The 26,101-nt window shown below is 33.7% G+C and overlaps 1 protein-coding gene across 4 annotated transcripts in view; it reads right to left on the bottom strand.

Moving 5' to 3' along the window:
* The window catches only part of LOC140451938 (furin-like protease 1), a 251,022-nt gene that overhangs the window by 194,076 nt on the left and 30,845 nt on the right, over positions 1-26,101 (bottom strand). Inside the window, exon 1 of one of the 4 annotated variants that reach the window (XM_072545914.1) lies at positions 7,646-7,797. The exons of the other annotated variants lie outside the window; for them this stretch is intronic. The gene's annotated coding sequence lies outside the window, so the exon portion shown is untranslated. Of the gene's footprint in view, positions 1-7,645; positions 7,798-26,101 lie in introns of those variants that run through there. 4 annotated transcript variants of the gene reach the window in all.

Raw genomic sequence — 26,101 nt, 5'->3', positions numbered from 1 at the left:
AAAAAATGTAGCTCAGTTAATTTTAAACAAAAATGTTTATTAGCACTTTCGTTTCATTTACATTATGACAATCTACAAAGGGGGTTTTAGAGGGAAAAAGTGGTAAACTTTTTTGCATCTTTTTCGGGATCTCAAAATTAATATTATCGTCAAAATTCAGCTTGTTCGTATGATTTTTAGGGGTTAACTCTCTGACAACTGAACTAGTATGAAAATTACTATTTTTGAGGTTTCTCTCTGCCTAAATTGAAGTTTAAACATTTAGCTTCCAGATTCTGAAGAGCAATCGGAGCATTTAGACATTTTAATTTAGACCGTTGTTTATAATTGTTAATTATGCGCGTCCACTAGATGTTTAATCCGCCACGATGACGGTCAGCCGCAATACTTATCTATATTATACGTACTTAACGCACAAAAATCCCAATAAATATTAACATTTATTACAATTTTAATAAATGTCAATATTTGTTGGGATTTTTTTGCGTAAGTACGAATAATATGTATAAGTGCGAAAGTGCGGCTTAAAAATCGAACGGGCGCTCAATATTTAAACGGTTTTGTAGATCTTCAAGTTTTTTTGAAGCTTTTGTCAGTGACCTTTTAGATTTGTTCAAGATGTCTTCATAAACACAAAAAAAAATTATGAGTTTCAGTAAGTGTTACTTTTAATTGTGTCCACCTCTACCAATTCTACACAAATGTACTTCCTTTATTCGTTTATTTTATCCAACTGTAACCTTCGTTACGAAAGTGGAACAAACATACATCTGCATTTTTACCACCTAACTACACGAAACTTATTACAAGTTTTAGCTTTAAAATTTCACAACAGGATGTAACAGATGATTTAATCATTTTGAAGACTTCAAACATGATGTCAAATGTGGGTTTTGTATATACATATTGTTGCGATAACGTGCTATAGTATCTGAAATAAACAAAAAACTAATGCATAACAAGAAACGAAAAGATATTAATCGTTACTGTATTTAACAATATCAAGCGTTTTTAATCCCTAATTAATACGCTATTATAACTAAAAACTCTATAAACTTTTTCTCTATCGTTAACCCCTTGTGCATTGAACTTTTAAGATATTTTTCGTAAATCGAATACGCCTAAATATAGAAAAGCTGTTGAGAAATTGCTTTAAGGCATCATTTTAATTAAAGATTACATATTTCAGATTCACTTAAGAAAGACCTAATAATGAGCTACGAGAGCGTTGGCCTTAATCAGAACGTAGATCCTTCTTGACTCAATTTGCTCAAAAGATTTACAAAAGCGGAGAGAATTAGTATCCTATTTTTCCTTTTTCTTTTGTACCAGAAAAAGAGTTTAAGGAAAGATTGGAGTTTATGAAACTAATGGAGACAATAATACAGTAAGTTAGTTTATTGTTAAGATATAAATTTATAAATCCAAAGAGAGCTTGTCAAAAAGTGAGATGACTAATATCTGACATTTGCAAAAAATTAATATCCGAACAGAGCAAAATTGAGGAAGACAGAAATAATTAAAGGGGGTCTATGTACAGCATTGGATATGGTTTCAATATTTAATTAAAAACATATTTTGCTTACTACGTAACGAAAGAATGTTTCATTTGTTCACAGAATTAAAATATCAAAGTAACACCGCCGAAAAAATATACGAATACACCCTTTCGAGTTTTAGCAATTAAAAAATCCCGAGAAATATTCCTGTGAACAATTAAAGTGTGTTTCAACGTTGTAGCATCCAAAATCGATCGTGACCAAATAAAATGGCGATTTGTTCCATGATTCGAATTCTCAGCAAAAAAACATTTTATATTGAACCAGTCGGTATTAAAAACTCACCACCCGCTGGGTACCAAGAATGAAAAAGATACCGGACAAATTAGTGATGCGACAAATTCGCTAGTATTTACCAATCAAGCAAGATATAAAAGGACGTAAAACAATAATAGTAATGTTATAATATATTTCGGCGTTCTTGAGGTGTTTCTGGAGCACTAAACAAACTAGAATAACTGAATTAAAATAGAGATATCATCTTCAGTATTGAAACATTTTACATTTCCGTACAAGCGTCGACTAACGAAGCTTCTTATGTTACATATCGGCTTTAAACTCTGGTGCTGGATCTGACAACATTAATAATAATAATAATACCTAACACCAATAATTTGTGTGTTAAATACAACGAAAACATCGCCAAGTACAGAGATCTGGAAATACAAATCAGGAAACAATAGAGAATGGAAAGTACCCAGACAGTACCTATTATTCTATCTACTACTGGTGTTATTCCCAAAAACCTCCTAGAGAACATAAAACAGATGGGTCTAAATGAACATCACTATAAGGAAATTCAAGTAAGGAACAGCAGCAAGTCACGAGCAGAGGCTCCATAGTCATGTGAATGTCGAGGCAATCCAGCTTATTGACAACACTGAACTAAAAAGAAGACTCATAAGGACAAAACCATTTGAGTTAGTGTAAATGTGTAACAGTTTAGTGTAAAAAGCAGAGTATAGTGCTGTGAAGTTATTGCATGTTAGTTGTAGTGTATTAGTTGATAGATAAAATAAGAGTAAGCCATAGGGGAAGCCCTTAGATTTAAGTATTTGCTGTTTATTAAGTTAGGTCAGAAAATAACTGATAATTGGTCATTTGTGACCAGATAGCAGTATACAAACACCGCACAAGTGCTAAAAAACATTAAGGAAATGCAGAAAGTGTGTACGAAAATTTTTGGGAGATACTCCAACATACCAAGTCATCTAGGGCTCGATAACACGGAAAGAGTCCATCCTTTTGATACCGTAGGTATCTGGGATGAGTGAACTTTCCCCTTAGAGGGAGTGTGAGCCGTATGGCTAAATCTGGGATAATAATTTATTCATCCTAAAAGATCATTTACATGATATAGGACAAGTCCAGTAAAAAATATACATATTTGTAAAACATCACAATTTTAGAAATAAAAAGATAAAAAGTACATAAGATTACAATAATTATTTACATCACCCAGATATTCACTTACAATGTAGAAACAATTTTGCAATAGAAAAGATTTTAATTTACCTCGAAATTTATTTAAAATCGTTTCAGATTTAATACTGTTGGGAAGATGATTGAAAAGTTTTATACCCATATAATACTGGGATTTTACAAATCGTGCTGTATTATGTTTTGGTACTCTGATGAAGTCATTTTGCCTAGTTGAGTACTGGAGATAATCAGAGTTAAAATGAAAAGTAGGTAGTTATATTGGCTTTTACATGTAGTATACATTTAAAAATATATATAGAAGGTACTGTTAAAATGTTGTATTTTTTAAAATATTGTCGACATTAATGCCTATATGGTAAATTAAAAATTAACCGAATTATCCTTTTCTGTGAGACAAACACTCTTGTAGCATTCACAGCACTACCCCAAAGATTTATAATTTATATATTTATAATTTATAAAGGCCAAGTCAGAATAAACAATTGCATAATAAACATTCAATAACTGTTCCATTTTAAAAAAACTTTTTAATTGCAATCTTGCGTAATAACTACTATTTATTCTTTTGCAAACAAGATTAATTTGAGATTCCCAGCTCATGTTACTATCAAGATACAAACCTAAAAGTTTGGTGGAAGTTGTAGAAGGAACCAGGCTATCATTTACTTTTATAGAAAACTGGTAACTTGCATTTGATCTATAGTAGAATTGCATTCTTGTGGTTTTTTTTAGCATTAACAATCAAAGCATTTTTTTACACCACTCTGTAAAATCTTCTGATATAACATTCAGTTGAACAGTTAATTTCTCGGCACTTGAAGCAGATGTAACAATAGTTGTGTCATCTGCATACATAAATATGTTATTTGAACTGACATATCTGGACATATCATTAATATAGCATAGGAATATTAATGGCCCCAATATTGAACCCTGAGGAACCCCAATATCAATATCACCATAATCTGATCGTGAGTCACTAAGTTTAACGAGGATCTTCCTAGAATGTAAATAAGATGACAGCCATTCATAATGAGAACTGACCCCTAACACCAAGATTTTTTATGAAATGAAATTGTAAAATTGTAAATTTTACATCTGGTAAAATTCCTTAAAGACATTCTAAACAAAATTTAATATTTATAGGTAAATTATCTCATGTGTATGTATATATTTATGTCGGTAATAAAATAACGGTTAATGTGACTGCTTGTAAAAAAAAATAATGCTTTTATGTGCGTAGATCAGTATCACTTTCTAAAGATACATATAAACATATTTGAATATGATTTATTAATGTGATTTAATGCCAAAGCGTAAAATTTACAATTAATACAAGTGGCCGATGTTGCAGAAAGATCCTTATAAAGAAAACAAAAAATATAGTCTATCGCAATCCATCACGAAATACAATTATTTTTTTATGCCGCCTTAAATATTTTTTCTCGAATTTAATTCCCTTCAACGTAGTTGCCAATTTCTTTTTGTATCGGCTGACGTTTTATTTTTCGCTTATTTTCACTTGATATCTGTGTTATTTGTCTTATAATTGTGAACTTAGACATTTATGATAGTCTCTACGTTGTTGCTATGACGATCTTGCATCATAATTTATCACAGACACTTTTCTGTCTTATAAGATTTCCTTGATTATCTTGCTAAATAAACTACGGGCTGTGCTCGTGTTTTGCTGAAATATATATATATATATATATATATATATATATATATATATATATATATTTACACATATAACATATATATTTACCAAGCAGAGTATCCTCAGGATGTTTTACGTGGTATGTTGGTATTTTAGGTCAGTTTATTTCTTTTGTAAATTTTCTTGAACGCAATTTGTTCCCACTACAGTTTTTTAATTACGCATACAGTTTTATAGTGAAATCCATGTTTACTTATTACGAGGGCTTGGTGAGAAATTCTTCGTATGAAATACATAACTTTATGCTACACTTATTTGTGTAGATACTCCAATTTATTTTTCTTTTAAATCTGAGCATTCAGCCTAGCATCAGAATACATAGATATAGCTGAGATCACGGATTTTGTTATCAAGTTACTCAATTGCTCATTTAAATCTGATCTCGAAAATGTAGAAGACAAGATAACGCTGATTTGCAAATTCAGGATCGGCCTTTAAAAAAACCAAAACGAAAAAGGAACTTGATTGTTGTAATCTACTACTGTAACGTGACAAAAATTCGGTGATAATAACCTGTCCAAATTAACTAGCCGTTAGGACCATAATAAAAACCTTTTTTAAAAATACCGCTCGGGTGCTATAATATGATTCCCGTTTGAAATTTTACTGTCTTTTGTGGGTTGCTTATCCAAACGCTGTTAAATCTACACATTTCGCTGTTGTCGGTTGCTTTTGTTTGCAAATATAAAATATGATTTCTCAAAGGTATATCGAACAGTACATTTGAATCTTTTATTGTCCATTAGACAGTCCGGCCGAAAGATGGTCCCGTTAGATGAAATCTGGTTGTGACTTCACATCAAGTCTTCTGTTTATTCCAATTTGAATCTTAAGTGCAACCTTAAGCATATTCTGACATAACCTTAGGTATGTCCCAGTTAGTTCCGATTCAATTACATTTCCCCTTAGCTAAAAACGGAATCCTGGGAAACGGGCTGCACAGAAGATCAACGTTCAGTCGATTCGTTTTACAGCTCAATCTGAGGTAGTGTGAGTACGTCCCCCATTGTTTTTTGCTGATCTAACTAAAGTTCTTTCTTAAGAAAGTTATAAATAGGAGAGACTGGATATAGACATTGTTTTTTTTTAATTACCATTATATGTGTTGATAGTTAGGTATAGAATGCTTTTTTTATTAGGTATTTAATTTTAATTAATAATATTAGTACAGGTCGCTCATTTTAGACATATTTAAATTAGAAAGGAAGAACCAATCAATAAATTTGTTATATTTTTTTTTGCGTATATATCAATTTTTAATATTGTTTTGTATTCTCTTTCTTACACACGCCGCAGCCCGAGCGCCCGTCTTGTCATAAGCGCTTCATCAAAGATTAAAAACAATGTTTTAAAATTAAATAAGCCCAAAATACTCATCGCAAAATGGTAGAACAACGTTTAAGCTTGAATTTAGGTCCTTGGTGAATTATGTTTTTTAAATGTGTTTTTGAGCATTGAAAATTTTAATTTTGCGTTTTATTTCAGTTTTAGATTGTTTATAAGTCGTAAACGATCAAAGTTTACAGAAGAAATACAACAGACCTATTTTGTTCAAAATGATCCAAAAAATTCGAAAAAAGATTGCCGGGGCGAAAAAAATTCATTTTTACAATTTGCTTAAAAAAAATTTAACAACTTTTCGCCTGGGCGACCTCTTGAACCTTATTTTGAGGTACATATCTCATAAAAGTGAATATGCAAAAAAATCTCATGGAAATATTTTTCTAAACGAACCCGAGTTTTTCGCCTTGTCTTAGAAGAAATATCAAAATTTTTTCTTCCTGCAACTGTTCCTAGCCATAAGTTATTGCTTTTTTTATCCGATGCTACACCATATATGGCCAAAGCAGAATAAAAATATTTTATACCAAATTAATACACGTTACTTGTTTAGCACATGGAATAAACAGAGTTGAGGAAGAAAATAGAAAAAAGTTTCCTTTTGTAAACTCCCTGATATCAAAAGCATAAAAAAGTATTCCTCAAATTTCCTATAAGAATTCAACTTGACATGAGTGTTTATAATTCGATATCCAATAAACTAAAATGTTATACTCCATGTTCATTGAAAAAATATTAAATCACATAATTGATTTGTAACATGGTCAGTGCCTTTTGACTTTTGTTGTTGTATTGTTGAGATTTTAGTTTTATTTATTTAGTTTAGGTTTGGCTTCATGCAATATGAATATTAATAGTATTTATTATGTGTCTAAAATGAAACACGTAAGAAAATGTAACAGCGGGAATAAAGGCATCATAGTATATGCCAACCCCTTAGAGACATTTTTATTGATAATCGAAAGCGCTATAGAATATTTTGAACAGTGATTACGGATGACCTATATCCTTAGAAATGTGTATAGACGACTGGAGCTGCACACCTCACAATACGAAAAATTATTATCCGTTTATAGAGAGCTTGAAGCTTGAAAATCGTGCAATGAAATAGAGGCGACTGTGGATTTATGGCGATATTCCCTGGAAATATAGTAAAACTATACAAATTTACTGAAATGTATGTGTCAGGGCGCAAGACGCTCGGAATAAAATATTACTGACAAGACAGGAGGGCGCTAAAACGAGCAAATCTGAGAAAAACGACGGAGAGTTATGACCAGTTAAATGCTTTACGATGCATTGCAATTGCATAACAAGTCAGTTAAAAGATCACGTGTCATAAAGAAGCTACGGTGAATTCTACAATTACGAGAAATCATTCATGACATTTATGGCAAAATCTACAAAAAAAATTCAAAATAGTAAATTTTGCAAGGGCATTTTAAAGGTAATCTTAAGACACGAGTGAGGAATACAAGGTTCTTAATGACCATAAAATATGAATATTATTTTTTCTACGATAATCTATTAGAATGAACAAAAAAAGTGACGTCTTTCCTTGCAAATATAAAGATATACTAACCTAAGCATCTGTTGAAAATATTAAACCAAAATAAAAAGTAGTATTTTTGTCACTATTTACTCGCACCCTTGTATGTACGGGACAGCACACTAACTAATAGTAACTCTACACTGCCAACTATAAAACCGTACTAATACAATTGTCAATTATGCTGCCACTTACAGCGATAAAATTTTGTTTATTAAAACATTAAATAACATTGGGATTTCTTTTTATTTTCGTTTTCCTCGGAATCTCAAATAGAAGCACATAAACCAATATAAAGCATTGTTTGCTACATAAACCAAATGGGAATTTCTTGTTTTCAGATTAGTCATCGCTAATTTAGTGGTAAAACATACTGTGATAGTAATTTATCTCAATTTTTGTTATTCCAACAATCATTATAATGTAATGTATTGCAGTTTATTTACTCGAGTTAAACAAAAATGTTTATAAAGCCGCGCAAAAGAAATTGTTTTAGGAATATACTGAGCGTTTCAAGTTATCAAAGAAGCTGCATAATAATATATTGTTGTTTTTGGCCTAAGTATATTACACTACAATATTCGTACAATTCTGTTTATCATATGTCTTGTTGATGTCATTTTATTATCCTTCAATTTAAAATAAAAACAATCTGTAGGTCAGCGACACACTGTTCGTTTCAAAGAGAGTTGTATATTTTATCTTAACATCCTCTACAGGTAAAACCACACGTTTCAAAACAAACGATAGCGGTCTTGGTAACGATAATGCTGATAATAGTTTTCATTCGTTTTTTTTGTTCATTTATGACGAAAGCAAATACTAGTTATGAAGAAAACCTGAACGTACATACACTAGTTATCAATTTTAACCGACTTTTTAAGACGTAGAAATTCGTCTAAAAGTTGTTAAGTCCGACAACGATTAAAGATGGACTGGCAAACAAGAATAATATATAATAATAATCGTGGATTAAGAACTTGAGGGAATGTTTTGAATGATTTCCAACCTTCGATAGAAGATGGAACTTAGAGAAGCAGAAGAACAAGGGCAAATAAGATTTATATTGCAAAACATACACCCAAGAAAGAAGAAAAAATAACCTCTCTACCAACATGAAGGATATACTAAGCTGCCAACGGACCATAGGCTACTGACAGCAAAAATGAGCATTAATTGGAAACATAACAAGACCCCCTCCACAGAAGAACCGTTGAACACTATAAGAGAAAAACAATACAATATAGAACTACTCCAAGAACAATTAATAAGAGAACTATACCAACAACGTCTAGACCAAAAATTAATAGAATTTAGATACGGCAACATCGAAGAAATATACGAGCATATAAAGGCGAGTATAAAGCAAGCAGCATTCGAAGCCCTTGGGGAAAAAGAACATATAACAAATAAACAGCACTATTATGAAATAAATGAACCAACAAAATGAATAATTCAAGAAAAAAAGCAACTATACAGAAAATGGCTGACTACAAACAACGATGAAGTTTATAAAGAATATAGAGAAAAAGATAGAGAAGTGAAAAAACAAATAACACAGCAAAAGAATGAAGAATGGGAAAGAATCTGCTTAAATATTGAAACATATATAGGAGGTACAAGAACTTCGGAGTCATGGAAAGTACTGAAAGGATTGAAACAAAACTCAAAAGAAAAAATTAAATTGGGAAATATACAGGACAAAGAATGGAAGGACTACTACAAGGAACTATTAACAGAACAAAGACCACAATTCATTGGAAAAGAAAACAGGCGAAGACGAAGCAGATTCCCACAACAAGAAATAGAAATAACAGATAGGGAAATGAGAACGGCCATAAAAGCAATCAAAAATAAGAAAGCACCGGGACCTGGAGGCATCTCACCTGAGCTTATAAAATACGGATCAAAAAAATTACACCGGATGATACAATGGATATTTCAGAAAGCCATAAATGGAGAACAGCTCCCAAAGGAATGGACGGCGGCATATATGACATCTATATTTAAGAAGGGAGATAGAAAACGATGCGAAAACTACAGAGGAATAAGCGTAATATCATCAATAGGAAGATTATATGGGAAGATACTGCGAGAAAAGATAGAGCAAGCGATAAAAGGCAAAATCGGATAGGATCAGGCAGGCTTCACGGCAGGAAGATCATGCATAGACCACATATACACACTGGAACAACTGTTGGAAAAGAAAAAAGCAAAAAATAGAGATATACACTTGGCATTTGTGAACCTGAGAAAGGCGTATGACTCTGTACCAAGGTCAGAACTATGGGAGGCAATGTACAAATTAGAAATACAGACGGAACTTATAGAAGCTACAAAAGCTCTGTATAAAGAAAATAAAGTGTCCATTAAAATGGGAACAAGAATCATAGGAGACTTCACCACAACAAAAGGGCTCCTGCAGGGTTGTTCCACATCTCCAACCCTATTCAAAATATACTTAGAGAAAGCCTTGACGACATGGAAAAGAAAATGCGAAGGCATGGGAGTACCGGTACGGAACGAATTCCTATATACATTAAGTTTTGCAGACGATCAAGTAGTGATTGCACAAGACCAAGACGACCTCAGCTACATGATGAAGAAACTACAAGAAGAATATACCAAGGCTGGCCTAGATATTAACCTCACGAAACAGAGTACCTATCTACAAGTGAAGAAGACATAGAAGATCTACAGATTGATGACAACATAACAATCAAAGGAAAGGATAAATTCAAATACCTGGGGTTTATAATCACGAAAAAGGCAACAATAGAGGAAGAAATTACACAAAGATTAGGACAAACAAGAACAGCAATCCGACAACTTAACTCAGTATGGTGGGATAGACACCTAAATATGAAGACAAAAACGCAGATTTATAAAACATTAGTGCGAATGGAGGAGAAGGAGGAAAAGAGGACGACCCCTAAAATCCTGGAGGAACGAAGTAGACGACGCCATGAGTAAGAGAGGACTAAACGATGGAGAATGGAACAACAGGGAGAGATGGAAACGGTTGAGCGAGGGAAGGTAGTGAATACTGTAGAATCCCTAAATATATATATAATTTCGTTGGTGTCGGTACACAATGGTTCGAATATATAAGAGAAAAGTAGGCGCTAGAAGATACAAAGACTACAGTGAAGAAAATGTTGAAAAGGCTTTAGCAAAAGTCATTGAAGAAGGCTGCGATGCCATTGCGACAGGCTGCTAGAGAATACAAAGTCGTTTATGGAACGTTGCCGCAGTGTAGCCGCATATGAAAACAACCTGCCAGGCAACGATTGAGTTTATTGTTTAATAAAGCGACATAGCAATAGTATAGTAAAAAAATGGTTGCTAACATTAAGCGCCCTTGAGCTTCAGTTTCGAAAGAGACAGTAAAGAGTTATTTTAACCATTTGCTTGTTTGTAACTTTACAAAAAGCGCCACATCAATAGTGGTGTGTGGTTCAATCTCAGGTGTTTTGCATGCATACATTATTTATGTCAGAAAAAATGTGGGTCCAATAGACCGAAAATAGCCCAAAACGGAACCCATGCAGTGGAAGGTGTTGACTGGTTAACGTCATGTTTTCTACCTCATGCCAAAGAATTCGAAAGACCGAAAAGATAGATGACATCAATGAAAACGCTATTGATGATATTTTAGTGGACTATTTACAACAACAAAGGTTCTCAACTGCAACTTCCATAAGAAACATTAAAAATCAAAGACTTGAAGTAGAGCTAGGTACAAGTGGAGGGGGGGGGGTTAAATTTTCGTTGGAACACACTGTATAGTAAGTACGTTGTAGGAGTTTTGTTTATTATTTACCATTAAATTAGGTATGTAGTTTCGTAAAAAGTTCTAACAGTAAAAACAAACAATTTAAAAGAAATAAAGTTAATTGGAATGATTTCGTTAATGTTTTTCTCGTATTTATACAGTTAATAGAAATTTATTATCTTTTGTAAGTGATAAATGATTACCCTAGTATAAACTGCTCAACTAAACTACGCAGATATTTCTTAAAATTAAAAGAAATGTAGAACTGAAATAAGTATGACTTAATCATTTTAAACTATCTGTATAATACATATTTCGTAAATGCTCACTATAGTAATAAAAAAAGGTAATAGATTACATTTGTATATTGTTTTTTAGTGTTTTACTTGTTCGAATTCAAAACAAAAAACACATATCAGCATTGTTTTAATTTAAAATATACTGATTCGTTTTTAACAGAAAATTTCAAATTTCTAAAGACGAAACAATGAAACGCTTCATATAAAGCCGTAATTAGTATCTCAGTCAGTCAGCCTTTCACTACAGAAATTTAATCAACGGAAATTCTGCCACGTGCTGACCCGAATTTGTCATCCATCCGAACACTGATCTTTGACAACATTGATCAATTACTACACTAACGGAAACTGATGTTTTCAATGTTGTCATTGAATAAATAGATTAATGAGCTAAATCGTGTATGTGTGTGCCTTTTTGGCGTAGATATAAGTACGACACTGACAATGAAATGAAATGCTATTAAATAAACGAGACTTCCTCGAAATTAAAACAACAATCGTCAATGTCGTTTCGGTAAAAGTGATGCACCTCTAAAATTTGGAACAAGTTACAAAAGTAAGTTTTATCAATTTTCATAAGTTTCACGTGTTTTCAGTAACGTCAGCATTTAATTATAACCAGGATTGGTAAGTTAAAAAATTATTTATATAATAATTCAACTTTAGTCTTTACATTGTTACTGAGTTTGTAGGTAGTTGGGACTTCATCATCATCATCATTCTGGCTTTACAACCCCGTGTGGGTTCTAGCCTCCTCCTGAAGAATTTTTCTCCAGTCATCCCTATCCATCATCTTCGTCCGTCATTATTCCGTCAGTACGTATTCCCACATTTCTCATGTTTTGATCGATCTTATCAAGGAACCTTGTTCTGGGTCTTGTCAAGCTTGTCAAAAGCTCGGCTCGGCTGGAGTCCATCCTTACTCACTATATGTCCAAGATAAGACATGTTTCGGACCTTTAGCAACTCTCTATCTTTGTTGACCCTTTTAGCACTTCCACATTAGTTTTTCTTCCTGTCCAAGGTATCTTCAGCATCCGTCTATGAATCCACATCTCTAATGCTTAAATCCTGTTTATACTTAACACTTTTAGTGTCCACAAATCTGCTCTATACAAAAGTACAGACGGATGTGGGTTATGACTAAAATCTAAAAATTTAGTGTTGTTTGAGTTTATTGTAATATCCATTTTCTCTCCTACTTCATGAATACGATTAAGCAGAATTTTGAGACCTTCAATAATTTCTGACAGAATTACTGTATCTTCCGCGTATCTAATTACATTAAGCAGTTCCCCGTTGATTTTTATTCCATATGGCTGTCTCTTAAGTGTCTTTTTCAATAACTGGTCAAAATAAACATTGAACAATGTTGGAGACAAAATTCATCCTTTTTTGACTTTTCTAAAATTTGTCTCAGGGTTTCAATCTTTTGCATTGTCGATGTAGCAGCTCTGAAACGAGCCTAGTGTTTTCCTGTTATGGTGCCATACGGTGGCATAGTATAGTGGAAACTACTGTAATGCTATTATGGTATCGCTTCTTTATATAGTTCAGCTGGGAGATTATCTATTCCGGGTGATTTGTTATTTGTGTCTAGTTTTTGAACTGCGTCTTTCATTAAAGAATCGTTGATGGATCCTCTTCCCTCTCATATGTTCCGCTTACCTCATCTCTTTCACCTTCCAGGTTTTCTTCTTCTTCCTCTATATTAAGTATCCGGTTAAATTATTCCACCCATCGATTCAATCCATCTTTACTTGTTATTAATAGGTCACCATTCAGTCTTCTGCATAGGTTTGCAGTTGTCTTGAATTATTTTCTGTTGATGTTCCTCTTTTCTTCTCTTCTCTTTGTCTGGTAATTCTCGACAGTTGTTTTAGTTCATCGGGTAAGCATTTTTCTGTAGGCTTCATTTTTTTCTCTTGTTACATTATTGCATTCATCATCAAAACAATGATATTACGGGCACAAGTTCTTGTTCCTATTTCATCTTTTGCTGCTGATTCAATGTTCTGATCCAGTAGGAGTCTATATGTTTCTGGTTTTCTTAACTTACATTTTGATTCCTTAGCCTGCTGGGGATGTTTTCCGAGTACCGTTCTGCAACTGTTGCATTTCTCAGCTTTTGCACATTCAATTTCTTTTAAGCCATTCTATTTTCTTTGCTGGCGTTTGAAATTCTCGCCCTCGATGTTGTGATTGCCTCAGGGCAATGATCTGAGGCTATGTTTGCGCCTCTATAACTTCTGCAGTTAATTACAACTGTTTTTTAAGATCAATCTGACTCGTTGTTCTTTCATCAGGGGAGGTACATTGTTTTACTTGTATACATTGTTGTTTTTAAAATAGGTACTAGCGAATGTCATGTTTAGTGCTGCTGATAAGTTTATCAGTCGTAATCCATTATCGCTACTGACGTTGTGTACGCTATGCGTTCATATAGTGGGGATGAAAACTCGCTCTCGTCCTATTCTTGCTACCTAACACCTAACACAATCTTAGTGTCATTTTTGGACATCTTCTATTTATTAGGAACGCAATAAATAAATTCTGCACTATCATCGAGCACGTTTTATATAGCAAAAACCTTTCGCGATGTGTTTACCTTTTATTTGCTCTTCTTTAAAAGAGATAAATTTGAGCGATGCTTGAAAGAAGTATGGTATTTCAAGGACTATTTAGAGCCAAAAAGACTGTTTTAAATAAGAATATTTTATGTAACTATTGGTCAAAAAAATCCAAAAGAGTCGAGAGATAACAGATAAAGATATCAAATGAGAAATATATACGCCACATTTTCTCTATAAAATTTAATTGACGAATATGTTATTTGTCATAATTTGTGTTCGTTTCTTTCATTATCAATATAATCCAGAAATTAGTTATTAAAAAATCAATCCTTAATTGTGGTTCCACGAAATTGTTACATTTCTATTAAAAAAGATTACGTCGATTCTCCCGAGCGTAAAATTAGAAAAGAATTGGCACTCATCCTGTCTCATAAACAAAAACACGGGCGGATTTCAAAGTGATTTTTCAAGTATACAGATGACATAGGCGTGGCCACAGCGGGTGCCGCGGGTGTCGTGGAACCCACACTTAATTTCGAGGGGTGCAAACATTGGGATCGTTCACTTCTATAAATAACTAATCTGTGAGTTATATTAAATAAACGAGATATTAAACTAAAAAGAAAAACTTACTTATGAAACCAAATGAAACAATAAAACCCCTTTAACGTTGTAGTTCCTAAAGTACATAATCAACATCCTATAAACTGAGCATAATAACTGCATTTTGTTGAAAAAAAACTTGCTGTAAATATAGATAAAGATAGTGTAGCTGACGAATTTAAAAAAATCGTACCATTCTAGCTAGTGATGGTATTGTAACGTGTTTTTATAATAAATTGTTAATGTATTTTCTCTATATATGTGACTGTGGCCACCCATATTTTTCTTACGATCACGCAATAATTTAATACAAAAATAAACGTAACTTTCATTTTCAAAAAATTGTAAACTGTTTTTCATATATGAAAATATCATTGTTGGGAATTAAAAAAGGTTTCCGGGGAGGGCGCGATTCTCAGCATTGGAACCCACAATAAAAAAATCTGTCCACACCTATGACAGATACTATATACCTACTACTCACTAGAATGTTTATTTTATAACAAATATTTTCAAAACAAGAATCTAGTCGGAACTACGACTCTAGAAATCTTTGAGGTGTACTTAATGAGTTATAAAAATATAATTATAATTATACACATCAGTCTATGTAGAAATATCAAATATTTACCTGAAATGTTAGGAACTCGTACCACTTACCTGAAAAACAAAAAAGTAAAAAATAATGTAAAATAGGTTATTTTTTGAAAAATACACTAGTACCTGGAACCGCAATGCTTTCAAAAGTACAATAATACAGTCCATTACTATTATATATTCAAAATACGTGACCTGATTTGCAATTTTCATGATTAAGCTTTACACTCATTTTTAGTAAGTATTCAAAATAACACCTGAAAAATTGGCTCAATCGATTGTCACATTTGGATGTTTCAATAGGATTTGCAGAAAACAACGGAACTACCCGGTAATGCGTTTATGACTAAATTGAAAATTGGAATCCCTTTATTAAATTTCACCGCATTTAAACGGTTGTCAATAAATTATGCTCCATTTACTATTTTGGGGTCGTAATATTTCATATTTCATTTATTCTAATAGTTTATTAATGAATAACTATAGTCCAGCAGCTTTATGGTATATGTACTTCTATTTTCGGTTAGTCAAAACGTCTGTTATATAACTATTTTTGTTATAAAAAAGAAACAGATCTCGAATTATGTTTCTTTCGTAACTTCTTTTAAGTGCTTCATCTCAGATACTTGTGTGAATTATCACGACAGCTTAATGAAAATTTTGGGGCTTTGGTACATTAAAGATTCTATGTAGAGGCAAAGAAACAAAAATGAAAGGCGGGCGCATACAATAGACAGTATTCGCATTCCGAGAATCGTTCAGGTCTTGAATTAATTGAAAAGTGGAAGAGAATTAGAGAAACCCGTAATCGCAAATGTAAATTCAAAGACGGGAATGTAAAGAATCACGGTGACAGCGCGTTTACCTGTTAGCTCTCAGTAAATTACTTTTTCACATATTTCGCATAATCTGTCTCTATATTAAACGCCATTTCTGGCTCTGGAACATAATTTACTTAACTCGGGTTAGGATTTTCCCTGTTCCTGATTTTATTACACTAAAAATTGAGTTGCAGGATCAAGTATCTCAACTTTATTTCATTTTTCCTTCTAGCTATAGATTCCTTAATCTTAAAAGCGTATTAGTGAGATTTTTCTGCTTTCCTTGTCGGATACAGAGTGACACAAAGAAAACAGATAAACCAAGTACAAAACTTGGTAAGAATATGACAAAAACGAACCATTAGACCTAGTTTCCTATTATACACTTTTTTATTCATATCATTTTAAATCAATTTATCATTTTTTTAAACATTATTCCTATGTTATTATTAATTTATTATCGACCCTTTCCTCCACCACAAAACTTATTATAATTATCTTAAGATAAATTTCTTAGTAAGGAAAAGAACAAAATAAACTTAATAGAGCTCAAAACTGCTCTTCAATTTAGGCACTTGGCAACCTGAAAAAAAATAATTTTCATATTCCTTTGGAGTATGCATTTATATTCAATGTGACAAAGAGAATTTTAGTTAACAGAAAATGAAGTACTGAAACAAACTACAAATCTTTTTCATTTGAGTATTACTTGCAAGCCATTTTTCTTAAATACGCTTTGCATAAACCAAAAGCCGATTATATATCCTGTGCATTTACAGAAGAGTGATTCAGGCACACCATACTCTGATAAAAGAGGGAAAGGGACAAAAGATCGCATTTCAAGCAAAGAAAAGGAAGTAATAACACAACACATACAATTTTTTCCATATGTAGAGGCACATTATTGTAGGAAAGATTTAAAAAGAAGATATCTAGACCCAACACTTAACGTTCAAAAAATGTATGATTTGTACATTGAAATGTGCAATGCAAATAATATACCTCCACAAACGCTATCGTTGTATAGGCACATTTTTAATTTTGAGCATAATCTAGAGTTCTTGCAACCGAAAACGGATAGGTGTGACGTCTGCGAGGACTATAGATTGGCCAAAAAAGAGAACAGGGTGCATGCAGAAGAGGAACAGACATATCACTCCCACATTACAAAGAAATTGATAATGCGCTAAGAACGTGAAAATGACAAAAAAAACAGAACTCAAACTTTGTCATTATATGTTTTGATCTGGAAAATGTCATAAATCTACCTAAATCTGAAGTCTCTTTGCTGTTTTACAAACGGAAATTAAATGTATACAATCTGACAGCTCACAGTTCTGTTGATTCAGAAGTTGACTGGGCAATACGGCCAGAAACATTATCAGACAATGATTTGTCTAGTGCCCTAATACAAATTTTAGAGAAAGTAGTTTTAAAATATCCGGAAATAAATAAGATAATCACGTGGCGTGATAGTAAAATACCTTACACTAAAGTTTGTCAACTACGTTTTGTGCAAGGAGACATGTTTACTGTTCAGTACAAGCTGAATGATCACAGCGCCGAATTTGAGTGAAAAAATTTCCACCCTCTAGGGTGGAAGCGCACATCGGCACTATATAAATTTTGTTCCTTGAGTAATTATTTACCAACACACAAAATTTCAAATGAATCGATTCAGTTATAAAGAATTCGGAGGAAAAAATACTCAGTAACTGATCTATATTAGGAATTTTGTAGGTTACCTAAAATGGTCCAGTATCAAGGAGAGACAGATTTTGGTGGATCTGGAAACCGAAATGTCAATAATAAAATATTATTTCACACTTTGTGATCTATTCTCAAAAGACATTTGAATGAAAACTAACATGCCACAAAGAATACAAAAGGGAACTTAACCACGAATTAAATGTAATATGAATGTTACATTACCATCTCTTGGTTATGTTGAACTACAACTATAATCATCTTCTTGAGAATGGTGTAGACATTTTAAAGAAAAACATTAAGCTTGACAGAAAAACACGCATTTTGAGAAACACATAAAAATGAACACAATGGTGTTTTAATACCAGACTTCTTCAAATAATCTTGTTATTTTGATTTGTATTTAAGTGAATGTCTCACGCACAGCCTTCGCAGATTACATACGAGGAAAGCTTAAATATAAGTTCATAAAATTATCCGCTGACATTAAAGAATGTAGCTTTGTCGCAACAAAATACATATTATAAAGGATTTGTCTTAATGAATGACCGGGAGATGACCAGGCCAATAGACTGTTCAAATAGTATATGATTATGAATAAGTTGTTAAAAAAATGCCGGGCAGTTAAAAACAACGCACAACGAATACATGTTGTATAAATGACTTCCACCCAGCGACCACTGTGGGTTATAAGCTGTACTATAATTAATACATAGATACTTAAATCTAAACAGTATTTTTGATTAATTATTAGGTTCACAATTAGGTAAGAATGTCATATTTTACAATTTGTAAATTGGGTTTACAAAACATTAACAGTTACAGTTTGTTTAAAACATCAATATCTTTAACCCTATACTGCGCAATGTCACAGATCTGCTACAACCTATTTAAATAATCGTTTCCTTAAATTGTGTGCGTTTAAAGCCGTTGCTGCGCTTTGTATTAAATCTGATACGTACTAGAAAACAAGATTGCATATTCCGCAATCGTTTTAGGTCGCGCGTAAATTATTTTATAAGTCTGGCAAGTGTCTATTTGCATTGAGCACGACGACGTGTTATAGCTCTTCAGATTTTGGTTGGTTTTTATTCGTTTTTTCGTAATTATTTTATTTTGGCTGTATGAACATTGTTTAAAAGGTAGATAAGTAATATGAATATAGATCGAGCTAATTTATATTTCTACAAGTAATTTTTTTAAAATTTTTCTCTTTTTACGGTTATATCAGATCTGATACATTGCGTCGTTTTTTACAGAGTCATTATGGATGGTAAAAGAGCTTTGTCGGAGCATAAATTAGAGGAGTTGGCAGCAAATTTTTGGAACAGTGATGACAACTTGGATAATAGTGACTCTGAAGACTATTTTAGAGATGAGACCAACTTAGATCCTGATGAGAATATTGATATTCAAAGCTTACCAGTAGAGTTTGAAGATGGGATTACTGTCACAGAGTTTCCAGACCAACAAATAGAACCTATTAAGGAGTTTTCATTTTATGCGGTGTTAGTGGATATTCCTACAATTTCGAAATATACACTAGTACAGAAAATGATAGAAGGAATCGTCGGGTAAATGAACCAGACCTAGGAACAAGTGCCAATGTAGTAGCCTACAGTCAGTCTAGTAGTCAGATTATCTAGGATTATCCCGGAAAATCAGAATTATGTTGTTTTCTTTGACAACTATTATACTTCATTGCCTCTACTTCATTATCTTGTGAACAAAGGAATATATTCCCTAGGCACTGTTAGACGAAACCTTATTCCAAACTGTAAGTTGCCATCTGAAGATGAAGGAAAAAAAATGGATCTTGGGACTTCAGTTGAGTATGTGTGACTTTGAAAGAGTGGAAATATCGTCAGTGGCCTGTAGAGGCAACAAAACTGTTTTTTTTTATTGTCAACATATGCTGGAGAATTGCCGAATGGAAATGTTGAAAGATTTGATAGAAAAAGAAAGCAAAAAATTAATATTGAATACCCTAAGTTGGTTCAGGAATATAGCCAACATATAGGAGGGGTGGACCTCATGGATAGCTTCATTGGACGCTACAAAATCAAAATAAAAAAAGTGGTATATGAGGCTATTCTATCATTTTCTTGATATCACGCTTCGTGGCTTCTTTACCGTCGATGTTCTAGAGAAAAGAAGGTAGAGAAATGTATGAAACTTACCGAATTTCGGGCTGAAATGGCATATTGCCTATGCAACGTTGAAAGTATTCTTTTACTTAAGAGAGGAAGGCCATCAGATCTTGAAAAATAGCAGAAAAAAAGTCACTTACACTGGCCATTGTACAAAATCACAAGACAGATGCAAAATGCCAAAGTGGACTTCTTTTTCGTATATTCAATGTTCAAAATGTGGACTATATCTTTGCCTGAACAAAAATAATAATTTATTAAACTGTTTATTCGGGCTGTTGGGCCGTTGTCTTCTGTTGAGATTTGTTCTCGACGTTTCGCCAACACTAGGGGTTGGCATCTTCTGGAGATGTTGATGCTTCGCTTGTAAGCAGAAACTGACGACGCGTTGTACTTTGTACTACGGAGGCAATATTTATAATTCCCACTCGCCTCCCCTCCACTGGTTTCGGCTTGAGGGGGCGTGTCGTTGTTTATAGTAGCTTTTCTATCTCCGTGTTTGGCGGGAAGGGCGTTTGTGGATTTTAATACTGGTATCCATGTTTTGTTGATTTTTAGTCCTTCTTCTATCCTATTGAAATTGTTTGGGTGCTTGTATATTTCCACCGCTTCCCGATATAACCGTGGGTAGTACTGTGAAGTTTTGTCCAGCATCTGTGTTTCTTCAAATAGTATTCGATGTTCTCCGCTTCCCAAAGCGTGTTCGGCAACGGCAGATTTGTCGATATGTCCTAAACGACAATGGCTTTTATGTTCATTTATCCTGGTGTTGGTGTGTCTTTTTGTGGTTCCCACATATACCATTCCACATGTGCATGGTATTCGGTATACTCCGGCCGTTGCTAATGGGTCGCGTTTGTCTTTTACCGATCTTAAACAATCCTTGATCTTCTTTGTAGGTCTGAAGATGGTCTTTATGTTGGCTTTCTTGAGTATTCGCCCAATTCTGTCCGTTACCCCCGATATATAGGGCAAGAACGCTTTCCCTTTACATTCTGTTTCTTCGTCCCTTCTTCTAGATACGTTGTTCATCGCCTTGTGTATTTCTCTTCTGGTGTACCCATTGGAGGTGAGCGCTTTTTCAATATAAAGAAGTTCACTTTGGAGATGTTGTGGTTCACAAATTCTCTTCGCCCTCTCTGCCAAAGTTTTGATGATACCTTGTTTTTGGCTAGGATGATGATTTGAGTTCCTGTTTAGGTATCTGTCTGTGTGTGTAGGTTTTCGATACACTTTATGTCCTAAGTGACCTTCCTTTCGATTTACTAATACATCCAGGAACGCTAGTTGTTGAGCTTTTTCTGTTTCCATCGTAAATTGAATATTTGGATGTAGTGTATTTATATAAGCCAGGAAATCGTTTAGTTTTTCTGCTCCGTGACCCCAAATCACAAAGGTGTCATCAACGTATCTGAACCATACCCTAGGCTTGTATGCTGAGTCCATTATCTTCTTCTCTAAATGCTCCATGAAAAGGTTGGCTACGACCGGGCTTAGTGGGCTTCCCATTGCTACTCCATCCATCTGTTCATAAATTTGGTCTTCCCATGAAAAGTATGTGGTAGTTAGGCAAATACGGTATAATTCCACCATATCCTTGGAAACTAGTCCCTCAATTAAATTCAGAACGTCTTCTAGGGGGACTCTTGTAAATAGGGAAACCACATCAAAACTAACAAGAATGTCAGATTCCTGCAAAGTTATTCCTTTGATCTTCTCAATAAAATGGGCGGAGTCTTTTACAAAGGCATCGTTTTTTCCTATATGTGGTTGTAAAATATCGGCCAGATGTTTTGCAAGGCTGTAAGACGGAGATCCTATGGAGCTCACAATAGGGCGGAGAGGTACATCGTCTTTGTGTATTTTCGGCAAGCCATACAAGCGTGGTGGGACTGCTTCGCTGTTGCATATTCTTGGCTTTATCTCCTCTGGTATGGACGAAGATTTAATAAGTCTGTTGATTTTCCGTAGGGTGACTGCTGTGGGATCTTTTTTAAGTTTCTTATAAACCGCAGGATCTAGAAGATTTTGTATTTTCGTTTTGTAGTCGGCTGTCTTCATTACGATCGTGGCGTTTCCCTTGTCTGCTGGTAAAATTACAACATCTTTGTCTGCGTTTAACGATTTTATGGCACGTATTTCTTGGTGGCTCAAATTATTTTTCGGTGTCTTAGCTTTATGCACGAAAGACACCGAAATGCAGACATGGGAATTATAAATATTGCCTCCGTAGTACAACGCGTCGTCAGTTTCTGCTTACAAGCGAAGCATCAACATCTCCAGAAGATGCCAACCCCTAGTGTTGGCGAAACGTCGAGAACAAATCTCAACAGAAGACAACGGCCCAACAGCCCGAATAAACAGTTTAATAAGTTAGACGATGGCCGTGAAAGCCTAACGCAATTTAAAAATAATAATTGTTTTCATAAATTCCATTCAATTTATATATTTAGTTATTATAAGATTTATACTTATCAATATTCTATTACAATTTATTATGTAAAAATTTTCGCTATGTATCATATACATGATACAAGATTTTTTAAAAATTAATGTTTTTATGAAAGCTAGATTTTTTTACTACTTTTAGGCAGTTTATACCTTAATGCAATTAAAAATTTTTTTTTTCAATACAAAATATCGCGCATTATAGGGTTAAGTAACTATGTAAATTTACAATGTGCACCTAAGACTGCTTTTATATTGTTCATAGGTCATATTTAGGACACTTTATTAAGAAATGTGTTACATTAATGTCGCAGTTACATAAGTCACAAATAGGACGATTTAATTTTGAGATTCGGTAGCTGTGAGTTAGTCTGCTATGACCTATACATAAAAGGGTTAGGTTAACAAACAGCTGGCGATTTAAGTTTATCTCGCACCAAGATTCAGTTGAGGGCTTTAGGATGTGTAGCGTTGATTGTTTTCGTTTTCCTATTCATTTGTCACTTTTTCTTTAAGGAACGATTTGTAGTCGGAAACAGACACTAGCTAGTGAACTAGAAGTTCACTAACACTGAAGAGGCACTGTGTATTGCTTTTCTGGAATGAAAATCGGCTTATTCGTTTACCTGAAGTCCAATGTGTGATGGAACCCATATAAAGCGTACTTGCTGCCTAGCGTTGTTTAGTAAATGTAATTTTTCTTTTATTAAAATAACTATAGGATTACTTGTATATAGCTGTTCTATCGTATGTAATGCACTGAGAGAGTCAGTAATTATGACAGAATTTGAAATTTTTTGGGTAAGTACATGAATGAGGGCTTGCAGTTAGAATTGAGTATAGTTCTCCAGAGTATATTCTGCAAGTGGAAGATAATTTAAACTTTAATACAATGTTTGGAACTATAACTGCTGATCCCACACCATCAATAGCTTTGGATGAATATGTATAGATATGACAATGATCTGTGAAAGAAGCTAGTATGTTCAAAAGATTGAATAATTGTTGCATGGGATGTCTCAAGCTTATTGTATTTAGAAAGAGTTAGATTACATGTTGCAGGAGGAAAGGTCCAGTGTGAAGGTGTGACTGTATTTGTCTGATAAAAAAATTTTGGGAATTGAATATTTTGGAGAGGGAGATATCTTTTGATTTTTTCCTTAAATGACGCATCAACCACGCAGGGTTATTAGCGTGTATGGATTGTGATACAGAGTTAGAACTTAACAATAGAATATTAACTATAGCAATACATAAATAAAAATAAACCTAGATCTATACACAGTAAAATATTAGATTTTTGATATCAGCTTGCAGTCTTTAAGAAAGGCGAAAATATTTTTAGTATTACTGTCTTTTCCAAGAGCACTGTTTAATGTTGATGGTATGTTATACATTTTGCGTTGCACATCGTACTTGGGGCACTGCAATAAACAATGTTTTACCGTTAAGACACTTTTACGCATGTCACACACAGGTTTATCAGTACGTTTTAGTAGGTAGTAGTGTGTTAACCGAGTATGGCCAATCCGGAGGCGAGTGAAGGTTACTTGTTGTCTTCTATTGTTAAATTTTGGGATTTTTTTATGATTCTTATCAACTTCGTACAGCTTGGTTGGGGAGTTCTTCCATGTATCCTGCCATATTGAATTAATCCTTTCTTTAAAGAATGCTTTCAGATCGGTGTGAAAAACTTTCGTATTCTCTTCTGCGTTTCGGTTAGTAGGTGCATTTTTTGCTATTTTATCTACAACCTCGTTTCCTTCGATTCCAGTATGTGACGGTACCCATATAAAATTAACTTTAATGCTCATATTTTCTGCATGTTTTAGTTCCTTTTTAATGAGAAGGAGTAGTGGATGATTACAGTAGACTTGGTTTAATGCCATTATTGAGCTGAGAGAATCTGTAATAATGATATTTTTTTTTTATTTTTGTTAACTATCAGAACTAGTGCTTTTAGTATCGCATACAGTTCAGCTGAGAACGTTGTTGTATATGAAGGTAATTTGTAAGCTTCTGTATAATCTGATGAGTAGATTGCTGCCCCAGTTCGTCTTCGTTTTTGGAGGCATCGGTGTAAACTTTAAAACAGCTACCATATTTGCTTAATATTTTTAGAAATTCTTGATTAATCTGACTTGCTGGCGTTTCTGATTTGTTTAGGCGCAATAAGCTGGTGTCAGTAGAGGGAAGTCGAATTGTCCAAGGAGGAGGGGTTTGAATTGAGGAGATATCGTAGGTGTCTGGAAAATGGATACCCATTGTTAACAAGTAGGTATGTAGGCGGTAATAGAAAGGGTGATCAGTTCGATTTGAAGTTTGGAAACAACTGTTGAAGCGGTCAGCGAATACGTTGTGTATAACAGGATTATCTTGATTAGACGATACTGCTGCGGCATAAGAAAGACTTAGATATTGTCTTCTAAATGCGAGTGGAATCTCTCCAGTTTCCCAGTATAGAGTTTGTATTGGACTTGTGTAGTGTGCTCCTAAGGAAATTCGGAGGCCTGTATTTTTAATAACATCTATTGTTTTTAAGTACGATTTTTTGGAGGAGTTGTAAACAATTGAGCCGTAGTCCAGTTTGGAGCGTACTAAAGCCTTGTAAATATGTAGTAATGTAGAAGAGTCGGAGCCCCATTTTTTGTTTGCGAGTGATCGTAACAAATTTATTCCAGGCTGACATGTCTTTTTTAAATATTCTAAATGTTTCTTCCAAGTTAGTTTTCGGTCAAAGATCATACCAAGAAATCTAACTTCGTCTACATATTTAAGCTGTTCTCCATTTAAATATAAGTTCTTAGGATGTATTTGGTGACTTTTCGTAAAACATACTGCTTTGGTTTTGAGGGTATTGAACTGAAGACCACTTGTGAATGACCATTCTTCAATTTGATTTATGGCTTTTTGGACATGGTTATGGATGGTTGTTAGGTTCTTTCCTCTACAAAGCATAACTAAATCGTCTGCATATAGCCTAGCTTTTACAGGATGTTTAATTTTTGCGGAAATAGAATTCATAGCTATAAGAAACAGAGTAGTGCTAAGGTTCGAGCCCTGTGGTATACCATTTTCTTGATTTTTTGTTGAGGAATATACGCCGTCTACTCTGACCTGAAATTGTCTATTTTATAATCAGTTTGATATGTATTTGAGTATATTACCTCTTATTTTCCATTCGCTGAGCGTTTTCAAAATTAAATATTTCCATACTGAATGGTTTTACTAATGTCGAAAAATATTCCAATACAGTGTTGTTTGATTGCGAAAGCCTCATGTATTTCCGATTCTACATCAATAAGGTTGTCTACAGTAGAACGACGCTTTCGGAAGCCACTTTGATCTGGTATAATTAGTTTCTTTGATTCCAGATACCATATGAGTCTGTTATTTATTATTTTCTCTAGCATTTTGCACATACTACAAGTAAGAGATATTGGCCTATATGTTTCGGGATCTGATTTTGATTTACTTTGTTTAGGAATAGGAATTATTATTGATTTTCTCCAGGAT

The sequence above is a fragment of the Diabrotica undecimpunctata genome, chromosome 10, assembly GCF_040954645.1.
Source record: "Diabrotica undecimpunctata isolate CICGRU chromosome 10, icDiaUnde3, whole genome shotgun sequence".
NCBI classification, from domain to species: domain Eukaryota; kingdom Metazoa; phylum Arthropoda; class Insecta; order Coleoptera; family Chrysomelidae; genus Diabrotica; species Diabrotica undecimpunctata.
Note: the sequence above shows the minus strand (reverse complement) of the source record. Positions and strands in the feature narration are given on the sequence as shown.